The sequence below is a fragment of the Eupeodes corollae genome, chromosome 3 (genome assembly GCF_945859685.1).
Source record: "Eupeodes corollae chromosome 3, idEupCoro1.1, whole genome shotgun sequence".
Classification (NCBI taxonomy): Eukaryota; Metazoa; Arthropoda; class Insecta; order Diptera; family Syrphidae; genus Eupeodes; species Eupeodes corollae.
In genome coordinates this window covers 75,899,888-75,921,648 of record NC_079149.1, presented here as the reverse complement: position 1 = coordinate 75,921,648, position 21,761 = coordinate 75,899,888, and the positions used below count along the sequence as shown (strand labels likewise).

The 21,761-nt window shown below is 31.3% G+C and overlaps 1 protein-coding gene across 5 annotated transcripts in view; it reads right to left on the bottom strand.

Annotated features, from left to right (window-relative positions):
- Nucleotides 1-21,761, bottom strand: part of LOC129951719 (ecdysone receptor) — a 155,002-nt gene that overhangs the window by 8,910 nt on the left and 124,331 nt on the right. The window lies entirely within an intron of this gene.

The window sequence follows — 21,761 nt, the reverse complement described above, 5'->3', positions numbered from 1 at the left end:
TTGGCAAACAATTTTGCAAAGATTGTTCTTTATATATATATACTTTAGTTAAAAAATATTAAATACAAATTAAAATGTTTTGGTTTAGACAAATTAATAATTAATATCCCTAAATTCAATGCAGTATGGAATGAGTTGAAACGCAATTAGAAAGGTTTGTGTTTCGTTTCAAAATATACTACTTAACTTAGTTTGCAAAAATAGTTAATAGTGTAATTATCATTAACCCAGGTCAGGGCACTGTATATATATATACACTAAAGCAAACCATCAAAATTGTAGGAAGGAATTTTTCGAAGAATGAATCCAAAAACAAGTCTTTATTATAATTGACGAGCATGTTGTCCTGCATTAGTCTTATTTATTATTATTCATTGCGAATGTGGTGCCGAAGTAGAGTTTGCAATAATCGAAGATTTGTGGCTGTTCTGTTGAATTTGAATGTTTTCACTGTTTTGTGTAACCTTTCACCGTATATAATGACAACACTCACATCACTTTTATCGATTTTTTTTTTCAGTTTTTTTTTTGCAGATAAGTGCGATTTTTTCGATTGAAGATCGATCGAACATAAAGATGAAATCAATGAAGTTAATAAGGACAAAAAGTCGAAAATGTACGAATTTGAACCATTTATGTTAAACCATTGTTAAAGGCTTATTCTTATTTATAGAAAGTAAAATAAACATCCATTGATTTCCTTAAATGATTTTTTAACATAATATTGATGATGACGTAGCATTTGAATATAAACGCCTGCATTGCTTCTGTTCTTACGACCATCAATAAATCCCTGACCCAAAGCATAAGCATAAGCATTGCATTACATAACTAATAAAGTCTTGCAGTGTACGAAATAGAATCTAATTTCATCAAGTAGGGCCAGTCACCAGTATTCTTAAATATTAAATTTTGGGTTACACTGCATCCATGTCCAATTGAAATTTTTAATTTATTTAAGGCTCATTTAAACGCTTATTTAAATTTGTCAAAATTGTCTCCTTACCAGCTTTGTAAGGAGAAAAATTAGAAAGTTGATGAATTCAACAAAATCGAAAAGACTTCATTTTGGGTCTTTACATGTGATTAAAAAGAGAGAAGTAAAAACTATAGTTTTAGTGCTAGGATGTTTTTCTTTACAAAGTGAACAAAATTAACAATTGTCCCTTAATTTTGAATCACTGGCGCTGGTTCCTAGAAACTAACTGAAATAATTTGTGCTAGTAATCCAGTTGGGATGACGGATACCAGAGCAAAGAATAATAAACTAAATATACTAAATTTGCTAATGTTCAGTATCCAGGCAGTATTGGTCCTAATAGTTTCAACAATAAAAAGTTAACCGGGTATAAGGTCAAAATGGACGTAGTGAAACTAGTATTTCTTTAATTATTCTATAATATTGATTTTAATAGATACAAAATTAATTTTGAAACAAATTCTGACGATCATTATGATAAACACTGAATTTATAACTAACTTGAAAATAAGAAAATATGTTAGGTGACCGGGTACTAGGGATTTAACCGTGATCATATATTATTTTTAAGACATGAACTCACACTTTTTTAATGCCGATACAATTTGCTAGACCAAAGGGTGCCGGGGCAGCTAGTTTAAAACAACAACAAACTTAACTTTAATGTTTTTTTTTCTATTTTCTTATCATTTATTTTACTTAAATGAATTGGAGGAAAGGCAGATAGTTAAGAGACTTTATAACAAAAAAGCCATATAAATGACAGTTCGGATAAAAATATAAAAATGCATACACATAGAATAGAACATCACAAGGAAAGTTCTTGCAATTGTTGCTACAAAGCATAGATTTATCTATATGTGCCAACAGCTACATACAAACATAAAATAGGTACTTATATAAGTAGACATTTTGATTCATTATACCATAAAATAAAAAAGACTTCAAGGCGTTTCTGCTCGTTGACAAGAACAACATAAAAAACATTGAGCTCCCAAACAGAACAAACTTTGGCACGATACAATTTTTTCTACCCTAGAATAAATGCAAACACAAAATATGTTGAATGTACGTATATTAATATGTCATGCTGTGGGTTGGTCTTCATGCATATACATCCATATATATGTATGATGTTTTATTTTTTCTCTTTTGTTAAAACTCCTAGCCTAGGGTTTAAAAAAGTACGTAAAAAGCCATATAATAAAAAAGCAGTAGGATAATACATATAAGAGCAGGAGTGACGATGGTAATGCACTTGGTGTATTGTATGTGAGTTGAAGGAGCTTTTTGCAATCTTCGAAATGAAGGATTTTGTGTGCTATCTTATATACAGTTATATGTACATATAATATTTGTTGTATTTATTCAATGCTTTTATTATGTTTTTGAATTTCTCTTTTTTGTATAGGACGGCAAACTTTTTTGAGTTGGTATTTCACTCATTTTAGAACACAGATACATAGTATTTCTATGTTTGTAGACCTATTTATAGTTAAATGTACAAAAATACTAAAAGACAAAACTGCCAATATATTTATAAGAAAAATGCAATGAAACAAGGTGCATAATATAATGTCTCTGTCTTTTGTCTAAGCAATCTCAACCACTAATGATCCGGCTTTAATTATTAGTCCTATTCTGAATTTAACGTAGATCTTATATTCGATTCAATTATTCGATTCTAGTTAAAACTGCCTTTGCATTGTGTTATCCATCGGGTGAACTACATTATCCCAAACCCATTCACGTTAACACCTGTTTATGTGACAATCTTCAGAATGTTGGATAAATTGTTTGGATTCATAAAAATTTAATCGATTCCCCCTAAATAGAATTAATTTTTTTATTATTGTAATTTTTGGAAATGGGCAATATTGGACTTTTTATTCTAATTGTAAGCAGAGGAATACGAGTAAGAGAATCCTCAAACAGATATAGTTGTGAAATAGTGAATGAAAAAGAACGAACCTGGTGCAATTAACCAGTACCAGCTTTAATGAACATGAACCAGTACTTAAACTTAAACCAGAACTTTGAAATTAAATCTAATAAACAAAATATGTAAATACAAATGTAAAAGAATTTTACATTTGACTGATTTTTCACTAGGAAAGTAAAGACGTAACTAGATGCGAATTCCTTTTAAAGGACATAATGCAACTTAAACGTGTTAGTTACAAGAATGTATTATGTAGTCCACTTGGTTCATGTTAGTTATGAAACGTTTAAATTGTATCTGTTCCTTTCGATGTCAAAAAAGGCTTTAGACAAGGTGATGCGCTGTCATGCGATTTCTTTAACATCGTACTTGAAATAATAGTGCAGAGCTCCCACGTTAACACTGGAGGCGCTTTTTTTTCAAATGTGTATCCAATGCATATGTTGATGATATAATGGAATGGATAAGAAGATGGAACGGCCAAGGCTGTACGGCCACTTAGACATAGCCAGAAAGATAAAAGTCAAACGACTGAGACGGTTGGGTTGTGTAGAGCGCATGTAAATAAATGCTCCCACCCGGAAAGTCTCCCAAGGTGCTTTTTTCAAATGTTTATCCAATGCATATGTTGATGATACAATGGAATGGATAAGAAGATGGAACGGCCACGGCTGTACGGCCACGTAGACATAGCCAGAAAGATAAAAGCAAAACGACTAAGACGGCTGGGTTCTGTAGAGTGCATGTAAATTAATGCTCTCACCCTGAAAATCTTCCAATCCACGGCCACAGAACAGCGCAGTAGAGAAAGATCGCGGATCAGATGCCGCGCACAAGTGGAGAGTTACCTCACCAAACTTGGAGTGCGCAACTGGCGGCATCTAGCTAGGAAGCAGGCTAGATGGAGAAGTTTGTTAGGTGAGGTCATATTTCACACAAGACTATAGTGCTTCCTTAAGGAACTAAGTAAGTGCAATTTTAGGACGCCATCTTAATGATAGATTATATTTGTTTTAAAGTTTTGTTAACCAAATTTTTGGAACAATTGTTTTTTGTTTCCCAAAAAAAGCTTTCACCGAATTCTTTCCGAATAAGAATTTGCATGATATTTTTTCTGAATTTCCTTTCCATTAGTTTTTCGTTTTTTTTGTAAGAGTTAGTCTTAGGTAACTTGGCCTTATTTAACAGCAACTTATTAAAGATAGGGTTGACTTATGAACTGGTATTTTAATGTTTTACAATTAGCGGACACTGACATTTTTATTTCCTTTATACTTTTTATATATAAAAGTAACAATGAGAGCATTAGGAAAAGAGGAGGGATTCGAAAAAGAGGTGTCGGTGTACATTAGTTTTGAATTCTAAAGTACATGGAAAGATATAGCGTTTCAAAGCATTTCACATTCGCCTACGACGAATCCTCTTACTTCATAGTAGAGTCTAAGTTGGGCTTTAGGGTAAACTGGTGGACATTCTTAGAAGCGCAAGTATTAAGGTTAAGTTTTTCTAGACCTATTTCAGTAGAGCATATTCCGTTAAAATAACGGTAAAAAAGTATGGGGCAACAAAAGTGACGTAATTGATGTTATTGTCACCGTTAATTTTAAAAGCTCTTCTTTGAATACTCTCCTACAGTAAGTTTCTTGAGCACCAGTTTAGGGATTGGATTTATACTCAAATTTTGGAAGAATACACGTTCGGTAAATTGCAGCCAGATCAGAAGAAGATACACATTCTTCCATCGTCTCGATATCTCAAAAATCTTGTAGTATTTTTGGCGACAGCGCGTACCGAGAATATCGAGCAAGTGAGCGCTGCGTTAACATGTGGATGCTATTTTTCCCGGCTAATAATTAGTTAAATTTGTATTGGTTCAGTGTGCGCAGTTTCACAGTTTTTCAATATTAATATCAGTTTTACATTAATCACGCTCAATTATTAATAATAACAAAATATTTAAATGAATACAACATTTAACACCCAACTTTCCAGCAAGTACTACACTTAAGCTTCATTTGATATTGCCTTTCTCTGCTTTCATATTCATTGCTTTTTTCTTTTTTTTGCAAAGCATGCAATGATCTTGTTCTTTCTTTTGCCCACCTCACTCCGGGTACCATTTTATTGTGCCTAGTGCCCACATACATATGTATGTAAAAAAAAAATAATGTGGCGCAACAGTCCATGAAGAACCAGGGCCTAGTGACTTACAACTCTCAACTATTTCTGTGTGCAACTAATGTTGTCAGAGATACATATGTACGTTTCTTAAATAGCAACTTTCTTTTTATTTAACTTTGCAAGTGTCTTTATGTACTACGTTATGATGTAGTTTTCCTATGGGCTTTCGTATTTGAAAAAGCTTCTTTTATTTGTGTGCATTCGTCAATTTGTTTATTAAAAATGCTGACTGTTTTCTAAAAAGGAAAGTTAAATATATAGCAAATACTTATGTTGTTTTAAATAATGAATTTATCTTTATTAATAATTTAATATGAAATTAAAATTTGTTTTTATCTTGTACAAAATATTGTTGTTAACTTTCGGTAATATAAAATATCCCCACCAAAAATACTACACTGAAATTGTTTAATCTCAAGAAAAATATTTTAAAATTCAATTTTTGACTGAATACTTTTGCCGTTCAAGTGATGCGCTGCCTATGCCTAGTCAACTCTTTCAAAAGTCTGTCCAATTACTTGTATATATGCTGACGATACTAACATAATCGAAAAAAAACTCATTGCGGGGGTATTGTGAGCATTGAGACAGAGGTGGCAAAAAAGTGGCTAATGAGGGCACAAATATGAATGCACATGCTGTCATCAGAAAAGGACCTGTAATGCATACGCCTCGGGTAAACCGTCACGATCAACAGACGCAACTTTGTGGCAATTAAGAACTGTGGATACCTGTGCTTCGCTATAAACACAGAAAGGTGGCACACACAAGTAAAACACCCAACTTGTAGTGCGCAACTAGAGCTAGTTTGTTAGGTAAGGCTTTACTTCATACAGGCCCTAGAGCCAAATTAAATAAGTAAGTTGTTATAGTGTTTGGTCAATTTCAATTCCATAATTGAAAAATGGATGAAAAATGTTACCGTTTTGAATTCTAATGAATCTACTTCGTACCTCTATATATCTCTTAAAAAAAAGTATTGAGTCTCATGTTAATAAATTCGGCGCAACAACAAACATAATATAACTACAGAGGACCTGAGTACGATAACTTTGATGCCAAGAAAAAATAACGGTTTTTGGTAGAGAGGCTCAATACAAGCTTTTTACTATAGGAAGGGGTTCTATTTCCCCTCGTTTAGAAGAGAGGCATCATCTTATAAAAAATTAACTAAAACCTGAAAAAAGTTACTTTTGCATTTAAATAATCTGATTTTAAAAAAATAATTGATATTATACATATGTACATATACATATGTAATTGTATATACATGTCTCTTTTTTTTTTTGAACAGTTCTCAACGGACATGACTACGAGTCATGGAGTAACAGCTAACAAACCCCAGCAAAAGCTACATATTTTCTAACAAAACAAATACGTCTTACACAATAAACAAACAAACAAGCTTCCAAAAAAAACAGAAAAAAAAAGTATTTTATGCCCCAAACAACACACCAAATCTATCAAAATAGAGACTTTTCTTTTATAGAAAATACGACACTGAAGAAAAATGTAAGGACGATTTGCCATCTGTATTTAAATCACACACAGTGAGGTGCCTGCAACCGCCTTGCTTGGGCTTACTGTAATCTTCAGTGAACATTTAAATATTTGCAATGTTTCTTTTAAAATCAAAGAAGCTTTGGGGTTTAAATAACAAGTATAGTTTTAATGTTTTTCAACTATGTATATCAAAAACTAGACGGCGACTTAAAAAAAAGGAATGTTGTAAGTGTATAGTAAAAAAAAAAAATAGTTAGAACAATTAACTACCTACATTAATTGCTTTTGAAACGATATATATAATCACTAATCAAATAATACTCAAAGTGATTCTTTAAATTTTTTTTTTCCATAAATTTTGAATTTGAAGTCAATTATTTCAAAAACTGTTGACTTAAACAACATCATTTAAAATTTATTATAAATTGTAGTATTCTGGCTTTAGTAAAAATTATAATTTATAACTTTAAGTGTTGCCGTTCTCTTTTCTCCCGCTTAAACGAGGCCCCCTCCGACAGTAAAGAAGTGCTTGTATTAAGTCAAATGGTTAAAAGGTGAAAGTATCGTACACTCCCCCTACAAGGCTATACATTTCTAAATTTTGTAAAACAAAATTATGATTTGCCTTATTTTTTGTTAATGATTGATAAGTTTGCCATCTTTTCAAACAAGTTTATGTAAAAAAAAAAACAACATTCGAAATCTCCGAAATCTCAACAATTCAGGTATTCAGAATAGCAGAAATGGGACGATATTGCACTTTCAATACAAATTCTCACTAGCCACTCGAGGCATTCATTGACTCTTTAAGTAATAAAAGTCGTTCACATTCTACGGAGTACATTATCTTTATAGCATATAATGCACAGAAAATTAATCATGTAAAAATGTAAAAGTGACTTATTTCCTAAAATAAATGTGAGCTCTTTTCGAAGTATAAACCCAAACTCAATACGAATGCTGATTCGAATTGTGTTTAAATATGCTTGAATTATGTTTAAACAATGAATTTTGTGAGTGGCTCAAAAAACGAGCTAAACACTTTTCTGCAGTTCTGTTTTAGCTTCCTACAAAAAGATGCATCATAATCATTAACATTAAAACTGAATCTGAATGTACATATTATATAGATCATATTTATTCATCTTGTATGTATGTGCGTACATACCTTATATAAAATAGTCAGTATACATGTACATGTATACATGAACATACGAAAGATATGACATGTGCTTTGTGTTTATGCTTTTGTTTCGCCCCGACTTTGACCGAAATGGTTTTTCATGGGGAATGCATAATAGGAAAACGTCACCGCTGCGCGCGCGCCGGACACATGGTTTTTTCATTGCACAAAGTTCTTCATAGAATTGTATTGAATGCAATGGCAGGGCAAAAGCATCCATAGACACTGAAATTTGCCCATAGGCCCACTTCACCTATAGATATGTTTATGAAGAAAACAGTGACTGCATTCACATCGAACGGGTTGTTTGAGACTTTGGCACATATCGCATATTATGTTTGCATTGGGATACCAACGTTGAAAATGGTGGAATTTCCCCTATCAATTTGTTGCCGTGGTTTGTGGATGTGAATCCGTAGCAAGTATTTGAAGTTGACAGTGGTCATGAGTGTCAAGGCTGTGTCTAGATATTTTATTAGATAGGTAAGGGACAGTTGTTGACCTTCAAAAATGTTTTTTTTTTCTTCAAAATTTTAAAAATAAAACCACGAAAGTATTGGTTCTTTTGAAAAAAAAGTTTTTCGTATTAAATTTTTACCAACAAATATTTTTAAAATGGTACTCTTTTGTTTTTATATGTATTTGCGACACGCTTTAACAATTATCCACAATACAACCATGATATATGTATGTTCATGTGTAGATAATACAAATACGATGATATGTAGGGATGTTCCAATGTATGCCTGGGTAGGGTATAAAGAATAAATCTTAAACCTCTCTCGGGTTTACTTCCTGTTGTGCCCACCTACCTTCCAAAATGAATTAATTTGAACTTTAAACAAATTTCATGTAAATAAATAGCTTTTTTGTTTAAAAGCTGACAGACATGCGGAATTAACGCAACCAATTTTAACGCAACTTTTATCAACGTAATTTTAATCTTATAAGTTCGTTTTTACGAATACCATTTTGCGCTCGTTTTTACGAATACCAAACTGAAAATACAATAACAAATGCTTAGCAAAGCAAAAAAATTCGTTTTTAAGTTTGAGTTAGGGGGTCATTTCTCCAAGATCACCCTCCCAACATCCGCGCTTGAGAGGAATCTTTTCGGCTAGGGTTACTACCATGCAATATCAAGTTATATACGACACGGCGAAGACGACTACGACGACGAGGACGCGACGCGACGTCGCCATCGTTCCATAATGAAAATAGTGGGGAGCAGTGGATGTTATCGTCTAGTTAGGTATCTGTTTTCTTACCTATTCTCTTTCGCTTTCCTTGTTTGTGATGCGAGATGTGAATAATGCAAAATATTGTAGAGACGAGAGGGCGAACAATAGTTATCGTAATGGAGGAGTTCATGGAGTCCGTAGAGGAGAACTGGGCTGGGTATGTTGAATGACGATGATAATGACGAGAGTGAACGTTTAGCTTTCAAACCTCAAAATAAGAACTGACTTAAACAAAAAGAGCTTGGAGAAAAAGTGAATAGCATGTACCAACGTATACATACCTACACTCATGAGAAGAATAAGCTGCATTTAGAACATAAGTTGGGGAGAGAAGAGGTGTAGTAAAGCGATATGGCGTGCATTTCTGGGCAGTCCCAACGCAGCGACGGTGGAGAGAAGAGTCAACAACACAGTAGAGCAGTCAAAAGGAATACCATGTGTGAATGGAATGAATATTGTTTTTGTTATTGCTGTTTGTTGTTGAAAGTGTGTTTGGTTATGGAGCTCGGTAAACAAGACTTCCTTTCTGTTCTTCTTTTTTAGTGAGGTAGCTAAGAATACTTTAATGCGCTATGCGCATCATCCCACTTGGGACAATAGTTCGGTTCGGTACAAGGAGAATAGATAGAAAACCATTATATCTATCTATGCGATGTCATGGTTGTGATTTTGGCTTGAATTTCATGTAAAGCAAACTGAGAAGAATAATGTCCTTCGCCCATAACAACCTCAACCTATTGAGATGAACACACATCCTAAATAAGTAAATATGTAACGAAACTTTTACATTCTTTGAATAAAAACATTTTTATTTTTACATACAACAACTAGGTAAGTACGAATACCTCTTTGTATACTTTGTATAAATACGAAGTCTTTCACTAATATTAAGTGTGTATGTAGGTACAATGGAAACATTTTAAAAATGTGGAAATAACTAGACACAGTACCACTTAAGGGTTTAACGAAATACTGGCCGACAAGTTAGTGTTCTTGGCAACAAAATTGCACTTTTCTGATGCGTTTTGATCGCCTTTATAATTCTGCATCCAAAATCTTTCACGACAGGTTTTGGAAATAAGTATGGTGATGGAAAAAAAAACAAAAAACAAAAATTTCTTAAAACTCTCAATAATTTAAGGAAAATATATTATATTAAATTGTTACATTTCACTTCAACAAAAGAAAATTATTACAAACAATCTCTGAAGTATTTCCTACTATACCTACACTGGAAAAAAATTAAAGAAACCAATTAAGTATTATTATTGCAATAGAATTATTTAATGTTTAAAATTGTTCCTAATCATTAAATACATAGTCTGCACATTTATTTTAAACAGCATATTCCCATCTTTCAATATACAGTGCCTTGCATACGTATAACCGCACCTGAAAGAAATTTGTTTTATAGAAAACTTAAAATAGGAGGGAATCCTACTATTTTTTTTACTGAGTTGCATTACTGATCAAGCAAATTGAGAAGAAAATAAAGTACCTTTATCAGGTTATTTTCAGCGATGAAAAAAGTTTTAATCTTGAAGGACCAGAGGATTTTAGCGGATTTTGGCATACGATTTGAGGAAAGAACAAAATTTGTTTCCAAGAGGAACTTTGGTGGTGACATCTGTATGGTTTGAAGGGCCTTTTGCGACCGTGGATGGGTTCGGATCGAACAATATTAATTTGATGGAGTGGCCGTCACGTTCTCCAGACTGTAACCCCATCGAAAATCTTTGAAGAATTTTGGCCCCCAAAAAGTATGCCCCTAATAGGCAATTTACTAATGTTGCTGATCTGCAAGAGGCAGTTGTGACAGAATGGAACTCAATATTAAAAAATCTAGTGAACAGTAAGCCACAAAGAATTTTTAGCTTGGTCGAAATAGAAGCAACAAAATTGCATATTAGTTTTTTGTTAAAAATGAACTCAAAACAGAATATAGCAAAACAAAATGCGGTTATATTTTTGCAATACATTAAAATCTGTTTTTGATTTTTAAACACCAGGAGAGGAAATAAAGGTACATTATTTTCTACTCAATTTGCTTGAGCAGTGATGCAACTCATTAAAAAAATAGTAAAGAGTCACTCCCATTGTAGGTTTTTTATAAAACGCATTTTTTAGGTGCGGTTACACTAATGTAAGGCACTGTAAAACTAACCACCTTATCGCATGTCTTGAAAAGTATAAAATATCAGCAATTTGTTTTATTAAGATGTCCTTGTCTTTGGCTCTGCAGTTTCCTTTAAGTTCGTATATGTATGTATGTACATTATTTTAAAATCAAATAATTTTAATGGCCCTTCCATTAAGTGCATAATGTTCCAATCTGCATAACATAATGTATATTCCTTCTACATCTTTTATGAGTTGTCTGTTTAGATGTTTAGAGTCCGAATTTAGTCAACAGGGCATGATTTTCAATTAATTCAAAAATTGGACTAACTTCAGATGATGAAAAAACTAGCAAAGACTATCATCTCCGTGTATTCGAATTTAAAGTTTACTTTATCGTCTGACATGATTTTTTCATCTTATATGAACAAATTTTTGCTTTTGTTTTAATAAACAAACGATCAAAAACTCTTTATTCGATCACAATTAAACAGAGACTATAGTTCAGAAGTTTTTACTACTTTTTTCATCTTTTCTATTATTTTTTTCACTTAACAGAAAATGTAAAGCTTTTTTTTTCAAATGAAATTGGTTATGCTTTCCAAGCCTATTAGGATAGGCCTAAACATTCAGTTTGAATATTTTTAAATAATTTATATTAGTAGGTATATTAATGTATATTTAGAGTTAAGTTCCTTCAAAAAATCTACATAAGTTCTTAAATCATCATAATATAGATTAAAATAAATACTTATAACTAATACAAAATTCCAGAAACTACGTAAGATACTACAATGATTCTTAATGTCAAACATTTGTAAGTACTTAGCAAAATCTTTCCTTCTGTCACTTGAATTTTTAATTTTACGTAATAAGACCATGCTTTCTTTTACGATTTCTTTAGTATTCAGATGATGAAAGTCAATGTCGGTTTTTTGAAAAAATTGAAATTTAGTCATTGCAACATAAGTTGTTACTTAATTTTAAATTTGAAGTTCTGCGCTATGATTAAATAGAGATGACACAAGATGAGCTAAGTAAGCGTTTGTAAAGATTATTAACTTGTACCTATTCATCTGGAAATTGTTTGCGTAAAGCCGGACATCAACAAACGCGCACCTCTAATATGGCTACACGATATTTGATATTTGACTTTCAAAATGGACGTCGAAAAAGAAATAATGAAAAAAAGGTGCTGTGAAATAAAACAGATATTTATAGGTTCGAATCGACTTTATTTCCATCTGGTATAATGTCGAATTTCTTTTTGTTTTCATGTTCGATATTATTTCCAAATTTAAAATAAAAATATTAATAAGGTAGAACGCGTCGATGTTCACAAAAACGTATTTTTGATAATCGAATTTGCAAATTTAATTCGATTTTATTCCCAACAAAAATCTTTTTACCAATTACATTTGTTTAAAAAAGTTGCAGCATAAAATGACAAATTTTAAACCAAATACCTACAACCTAATTTTTTGTTAGTAATATGAGTATTATTTCTTTTCTTCTCTTACTGATGAATTCAGCTTTTCTTATGAACAAAATATAGTGTAAATTCTATACTTCCAAATAGTGTTAATAGGCTGAACAAGAAAAACCTACGTTTCTCTTTTATTTACACCATTTTTAAGTAAATAAAAAAATAAATTAAGTCGCGCAACAGTCCGTAGAGAATCAGGGCCTGGTGACTTACAACTCTCAACCATTCCTGTGTGCAAATAATTGTATGGACGGACGGGACCTACAGTTTATATTCCGAATCCGAACGGCTAATTTGAGAAAGCACTATTCTTCACTACAAGAATTACTTTTGTAGAATTTATCAATTCCTCGCAAGAGGCAGTACAGATATTTTCGAGAATACGGTATCATAAAAATTTTTCCACATTCCTTAGAAAAAAATGTAAGACAGTAGGATATATGTATTTCTAAATAAGAATGAATTGTTCTAAAAAGTTGTTAGTTTTAAAATTGTATGAACTGTTTTCATGAGCAAATGGATATTTTCCCTTTTTGTTTTTCTTTCGAGTTTTGGAGATATGTAGTATAAAATTAGCCAAATGCATACAATGTTGTTTAAGCATTTATCATCTGCCTTATACCTTTTGACAATATTCTGGTATAACGTTTGCGCGGGAAAAAATATAAATTAAATTGCACTTTTTCTAAAGATATTTAAAAAAAACAGTGTTTTGTTCATTCAGAATATTAGTATACAGTATTCCAAGTTTACAGTGTTTCGAAACATATAATCTAAGCCATACAGCATTATGACAAACAGTATCATATAGAATTTCTATCATACATAATTAAAACAAAAAGAATTTCGACCTGCTTTCTTTTTTAAATACTGTCCACAGTATAGTGTTCTACATTTACAGTGTTTTGAAATACAGCATTTAAGGCATACATCATTATGACAAACAGTATCATATACAAAACATGATTTCGACCCGCTTTATTTTTAAAGCTCTTTTTCTTTTTAATGCCATCATATGACAGGCGGACCTATTGCAAGGAGAACCATACTATTATGAATGCCTAGTTTAAAATTTACTTAATAGGTTCGTTTCCATTCCTGTCTGGCAGATTTTTCATAATTTCAGGCTTGTTTTCCAAAATAAAATCTCACGTGACTTCCTTTAGTCATTAAGAGACAAAGAACGAATATGAGTTCATAAATTTTCTTTTGATTCAATGATTTGGTTTTGATTTTTGGTCAATTTAGGTAGGTTTTGCATTCATTATGCGTTCGGTGTGTTGAGCATGATTTTATATCAATACGTAGTATTCCACCGTGTAAATAAATGTTCAGAATAAGTAATACAATCATACCATTTTTGAACATTTTTTAAGTGAATTATCGGGTTTTGTGTGTAAGAATTAAACAAATCAATGACTTGAATAAATTGAATGTCCAAAAAATTAGTGTTTTCTAATCTGTAGAAGTACCTTTGTAATTTGTCTCATGTTGTGAGTACTTAACTAACTTAAAAACAAACATTCATAAGAATAGCTTACTTATAAATAACTCATTGCTCCCATAACCCAGCACCTCCCAACAGTTTTGAAGATCTTGATATTTTTCTTTTAAAACTTTTTTAAGTGTTTCGTAAAGTTTAATTCAAAATTAAGCTTAGCCACGTTATACTTTTTTAGCTTCTTCCATGGAACTCAGATGAACTTTCAATATACTAGATCTTTCTAAATTTACTCGACAATTTTTTCAAAATTTCCAACTGAATTTAAAAACAAACAAAAAAAGATTTGTGAAGTACTGCGTTTAAATTCGTCAACCATTTAAAATGTTATTCACTATAAAGAGCACATTCTTATTTTTATTATTTATTACGCAAATTAAAATAATATTACTCATTCATACATACATACATATGTATATCTTCGTATGTAAGAATCTATATAACAACACCAAAAGTCGAAAAATATACTCCCGAAGTTCTGTCGTGCATGACAAGAATTGTTTTTACTCGCAAGTTGTTATTTGTCCTTTTGGTATTCTTCATTTTTCCGACAGGTTTTAATTCTATCATCTCTCCCCACTTATTTTAAATGGCTATCCCCATCGACTTGTATTCTTTTCAAGACCTTTCTAACTTACTTCTTTGCAATCAATTCACTTTTTCTGTATAGGTAAAACTTTAAGTACATATGTATGTATAGTATAAGTGCCTACACTATATCTTTAAATATCTTTAAAAATAATAATGACTTTCTGTATCATATGGGTTCTATAACGTAAGGCTGCGTGTGAAAAAGTATTATAAAATAGTTAAGTTAAGAAAGCAACGAAGCAAGCCAAGAGAACCGGATTAGGGGATCATTCTTGTATTTGCTCTTTTGTAGGCCACCAATGAATGTACCTTTGGTAAATATGTATAATCATATACACAGTCGGTACATACACACCTTCGTATTTTAGCCATTTAGTTAGATTCATTCGGAGATTTTGTTTTTCTGATGAAAGCATTTTTTTGTATATTTATATAAACTAATTTGCGAGGCACTAAGTTCTGTTAATAATTTCAAAGTTTGTTTTTATGGGTATGTACATAGTGACCACTTGTATATGACATTATTTATTTTAGAAACTGTTTCGAAATGGCCCATTACATGGTTTCATTGGTTGGTCTACAACTTAAATTTCAAGAATGTATGTGTTTATATATAAAGTATAGGTATACACCTATGTACATATCTATAACCGATGTAATTACAAAGATGAAAGATGGTTAAAAATTGATTGATCAATAATCAAAATATTTTGCTAGAAGAAATGTTAAGGCTTTTTCTAACAATGGTAAATTAATATAAAATGATGTTTATACAAAGTTTTAGCTCAAAAGAAACGAAGAAGTGGCTAAGGTAAAAACATATTTATTTTATTTTCTTGATATCATATACATACATAGTCGTTATACCCAAAATACTGGTTATTCCAAATTGCATTTTTGAAGTAGTTTTCGAAAAGTGAGAATTGAAAAACTAACAATTAATTTGTTAAAAGATTTCCAAATGCAATATAGATTGAAAGCAACATATAACAACATAATTTAATGATATTGAAATTTTTAAAGTTTTATTTTAAATAAACCATAAAATACAAAAAAAAATTGGAAAGCGAAAATATTTCATTCATTTGAACTAAGAACTCAATTGTCGGAATACCTTGAATTAAAGCCAAGTGAAATTAGACAAAATTTCAAGAACAGGCCTTTTTTCACTTTTGAAAAATGTACAATACTTAAACAAAGCAAAAATATTGGTTTTCTTTCACTTTCAAAAATATTATATGCAAATCTCAACATCTCACCTATCTCAAATCTAATAGTGTTCCCAACTAGGGGGGTTACACGGGACAGCATGCTCTCCCCTAACATACATTACCATAAAAGCAATAAGGCGAATATTTTTTTCATTTCACTTGTCCTTATTACACGGCACTTACATTGTCTGTAAACAATATTAATTTTAAAATATTAGCTCATTTAGTTTGGCGATCATCATTTTCTACACTACACAGGTGGGGGTCAAACTGATTTCCATGAAGATATAAGGAAGCTATTTGCGTTGGTGGCCATTGGGCACAAGTTATAGAATTCAGTGCAGCTCGATGATGAATGATACTTTTGCAATTTATAGTTATTGAAAAAGGCACAGCTTAGAACTGCACTGAGAAAATTCTTAACTTGTGAGCGAACGCAAGAAGCTACTGTTGACTTCCTTCCAAGATTAAATCTTTCGATAGATGGTCAACAATGGACTGTCTTCCTGTCTCATGGGTTCGAGGGCTTGACTTACTGATATAAATTATAAAAATCCATAGAAATCAGTATATATACAAATCGAATGACTATAAGCCGTCGGTATTTCATATAAGATAAAATAAGTCTGGAGTGGAAGTAAAAATCATTTTCTAAAAAACTGGTGTAATTGTAGATAAAGCTCGGCGGATTGAGTACCACATGAAGCCGGGCGGCCACTTCTAGGGTTATCTACCCTAGATGGCACCACATCAAATACCTAAATAAACACACCACTGAAGATGTGGTACCACGGGATATGTTGCAGCCCCATGGTTAATTCCATTAACATATATGGGATGGCCTCCTTGGGAGAGTATCGTGGTGGCTGTGGTTTATCCTATAAGCATAGGGTATTGAAAATTCTACGAAAATTCTATACCTTAATAATATGCTCCTTTTTCTTATTTATGTTTTTCCAAAACTCTGGAAACTCATATTTTTTCTAAAAAAAATCGGTTAGTTCTCCTTTTTTTAAGTGTAACAACATATAATAAACCTTAAAACTTCGTCACAATAAAATGCCATTGTTTGTGTGTCAAAATCAACACAGAAGTTCTGAACAATGTTTCGCCAAAGTATCCAGTCTGGATAGTTTTATTTTCAAACAATTTTGACCATACCCCTGGATATTGTATTATCGTTATGATGATTATAGACACGCGTAGATATTTTTTTTGAATTACAAGTGGAAATCGAATTACTAAAAAGTAACCATCACAGAGTTTAGGTTTTTAATAAATTACTTCATCCAAATCTAAGAACTTCCTTTATTTCAATCGGATAAAACAGGACATACCACCTGCTGATGTCAGAAGGTCTGTTTCCTAAAACCAATCGTGAAGAGTCCGTGTACTGTGCAGTATACATACACTTCATTTGCAGCTGCAGATGTGTTTCACCTTTTTTTAAATATATATTTCGATGGATGGTTTGGACTTTCTAAGGCTCTGTTTTTTGTTCAATTTACAAAGAAACTTGACTTAGTATAAAATAAATTTGAATTTTTTTATACAAATCAAACATATTTCAATGGTAAGGAATACTCTGTAGTTGCATGTCTAAGTATGGATTTCCGTATAATTTTGGATCATACTTACGACCTTTAAAGGGCAACAGATGGACCACTTTAGCCAGGAGTGGAACCAAACTTTTTGTATTATTCTTTCTTAACACACGAAAATGAGTCATTAGGTAATGTACATGTTTATTTAAATGTACAAGATAAGTGGGTTTATTAAAATTATTAAATTTAATTACCTTTTCGAAAAGGTAGAGCTCAACAAAAAACAATTCGAGTATCCATGATCGAGAGAATAATCCCGAAATGGTGCATACCCCCTTTTATACAAAAGTTTTTCATTTATTATAATTTTGTAGTTACTTTACTTTTATGAATACCACGACTTAATAGAAGTCCATCGATTTTTTGCAGAAATTATCTACGATAAATTAATATTTTTTTATTCCACGCACATACTTAGGGGATATGAATACCCTTATAATGATTAAACACACTGCGAGTAATTAGGAAGGGAGAATAGGATACGAAAACAGGTACCGATGCAATTTGGTTTAGAATGTATGCAAATTGTAATAAGTGGGAAATATTGGCCTGGCAAAGCCTTCAACATTCATGTAGTTCGACTAAAAAGAATCTCTGTACTTACAGTACGTCCAAAATTCGGCTCAAATGTTTCAGTTAGACAACCAATACATTTTAGATTTTTTTTTAAATTCTGTTCAAGAGACTCAAGTGGGTTATTGGTTTCGAGCGAATATAGGGTAAGTAAATAATACCCAGATCAAATGGGTAAACAATTCCCCATTGGATTGCTGTCACGATCAGAATTTAATGAGCTTAGCATACTCTGTCGTTGGTATTCCACATCCGAAGAACAAGGATGAACATCTAAAGACGAATATCAAAAGCTGAGGTTATTCTCATGAGCAAAACAATTTAGTGAGTTAAAAGTTTCAGACAAAAAATCATTTGTCGAATACAAAACGAAGCCTTCGGATACAAAACAAAGCCACGCATTTTCGATCTGAGAGCTTGATGCCAAACTCTATCAAATGCCTTTAAAATATCGAGTGCAATATTCCTGTTTTCTACAACATGATGTAAAGATTTGTTCACTGTTCGATGAGATAAACCCTGAGATCACCAGCGGACCTTTTGCTACGAAAGTCATACTGCCGGTCATGAAGAAGCTTTCGTTCTTCAAGATATTTCTTAAGCTGAAAATTAATATGTCTTGAAAAAAAGAGTCGTAAGTACAATTGAATGATAGTAAAAAGGTCTTTTTGGCAACAAGCTGTTTTCTACCATTCGGAAAGAAATATGCTCGTGCTAGCATACCCGTGCAGAAACTCTAGCCAACAAATTCTGTCAAGGAAGTTATTCAAAATTATTCATATTATGTCCCGCTTATGACTTGAACTATTTTAAATCAGTATGACCACTTTTTTCAGCATTGTTGTTTATTGTGTTTTTTTTTTTTAATAGACAAACAAGTCAAACTTTAAAGAGTTTTTTAGCGTATAAATAAACATTTCAACTCAAAAAACTCCCTTAATTTCAGAATTATAATAGAACTCTACGACTCATGATTCATAATTTAGTGTTATTATATGTATGGGAAGTAATAATGAAACCATTAATACAGAGCAAAATGAGTTTAAAATGAATACCTAGTAGTTTATTTTTAGAATGAATAATTTTTTTTCATCATTTATACCAACATTAACAATCACTAAAATTTGAGTTAACAAGTAAAATTTTACCTTTCTGTATAAAACGGAAAACTTCGCATTTATTTCAAATTTGTAAATTTCAACACAAACTTATTATGTATGTATGTATCTATGCACATTCAATCAACATAATGAAATGCTTTTAATAGGCCTCTTCTATGTATTTTTTTAAGGAAAACCTTTTCGTAAAGAAGTTACAAGTTCAAAAAAGAATGTAGAAAATAATTGTGTATCTACGGCTGTACGAAGAATATAGTGGTTGGTGTATTATTCAAAATAAATAACTCAAAACAAAAATAACAACAAATCCAAAAAAATAATAATTTTAAACAATAATTCCCATATCGTATTGTGGTTTTTCAAGTTATTCCGAATCAACCTGTTGGCCTTGATCGCGGATGACCAACAACGAATCACAGTACAATGACTTTATACAAATTTGTAAACTTAAACTTTTTGTGTTAGAATATTTGTAGTCATATATGGTTATAACCATATCTATAGTATTTAAGGCTTTAACAAAGGTAGATGAGTTTAAAAGATTCAACTTCACACCAATTTGAGTAAAGTTAATAACGATGTTTTTCTATTCTACCTGTTCCTGGTGAATAATTCTTAGTCTATGATAGAAAACTGTACGTATGTAGAGTTTGGTAGCTTTATTAAGTAGACTAGAATTCAGAGTCAGAGACAACAAACCAATAAAATTTAAGCATATACATTTTGTTGAACCCACCTGTTGTCGTGTTTGGATATACCAACCAAGGTCAGCAGAAAATACAATACGTCAGTTTGAAAAAAAAAATATTTTATGCAAATAAAGATCAAACAAAAATGTGAGTATTATATATGAGAGCAATTTTGCAGACCAGTTAATAATATTAAAGTAAAATTCACACGACCAATTAAAAACAAATACTTTTGGGCAAAGTATAAATAGTAAATTAAAAGTTATAAGTAATGCGAAGAAAACACTCAATTTTGGGATAGCATCAAATAAAAACTTATAAAGAACTGAATAATTATATTTTCTTGCGTACATTCATTATTCATATTTAGTTAAATCATTTTATGAACAAATGGAAGGCCAAATAAAGTTCAGTATCACCATAGTTTTAAATAAGCCTTTATATTCTTGCGTAGATCTAGTAAGTTATTTTTAGAACTTATTTAAAATAACACAATTTTCGAGGAGTTCTAATCTATAGATGAGAGGATGTAAAGGTTGAATTATAACTTTGTGTGAATTTGATACTAAAATAGTCTTACTATATAAGCGGAAAGATATTAACTTTTATAGCCGCAAAATACAGATTTATCAGATTTTTAAATTTAATTTCTAGTTCAAACATATTGAATCTACAAAATCGATTTTTAAAATATGCTGCAACTATATTCAGATCGTTTTTGAAATTACAAGACATGTGTACTTCCTTCTTTTTATGACGAAATTAATGTACTTATTATCTCAAAGTTTACATACTCTTTAGTTCTTATTACACTGCCATTCACTAGAATGTGGCCACACATTTTGGAAACTATTTTCGCTATGAACTGCTAAAAAAGCTTATACAAAAATGATCCACTTAAATGAGGCCATTGCGATAATTTCCGTGCAGGAGTTTACAAGTGCGATCTTTTAAAAGAATTTGTATGGAATATCTAAAAGATTGTTGAAAACAACTGTTTGAAAGACTTTGACATCTACAGAAAGATCAAACATAGATTCTTTGAAAGATTAAGAATTTCAGAACGTGAAAAAGTAAGTACAAAAGTTGTAGGCAATTTGTAGCAATATTGCTGATCCACAAAAATTTGAGAAAAATCAAAAATTATTTTAATAAAATTATCTAATAAAATTAAGAATTTTATTCCAAACTGTCTTTTACAGGTTATAACCTAAAATGGCGGAAAATCATTAGTAGTGTAAAAAAACGTTATAAATAAATGTTGGTAGACCATAAAATGTTAATGTTTTCATTTCTTTTTGAAATTTTGCATGTGGCCCTTCCTAGTGAAGTACTTTTTTATACCCTTTTTAAGGAGTTTATGTTTTGATCTTGGGTCCTTCGAACGCCCTTTGACCCTTTAATTTTATAAATTTGTAATAGGTAAATAAACAAGTGGTAAATTTTCCGGGTACAACTTACACCAGCTATAAAAAGCGAAAATCGGTTCCAAAATTTGTGGTCTCATCTTTGTGGTTGGCAGTGTATATTAAATTTTCACTTAACGGCAGATATACACTATACATTAACAAACTATATGTACTTCAAATTGTGTGACGAATATACGCGTAGGTAACGATTGTATGTTATATGTAAAGTATAAGAGGTACGACTATACAATACATATACCTTTAACCATGATTGTAAAAGCAGACGTGGAACGAATTATTGGTTATTTCCTTCACCGGTGTTTTCAAGTGCTCTTAAGAATAATAAATAGAAAAACTTTATAATTTTTTTTAATAGTCACTCACAAGTATATAGGAATTTGTAGCTACAATTGAATAATAATTTTTATTTTT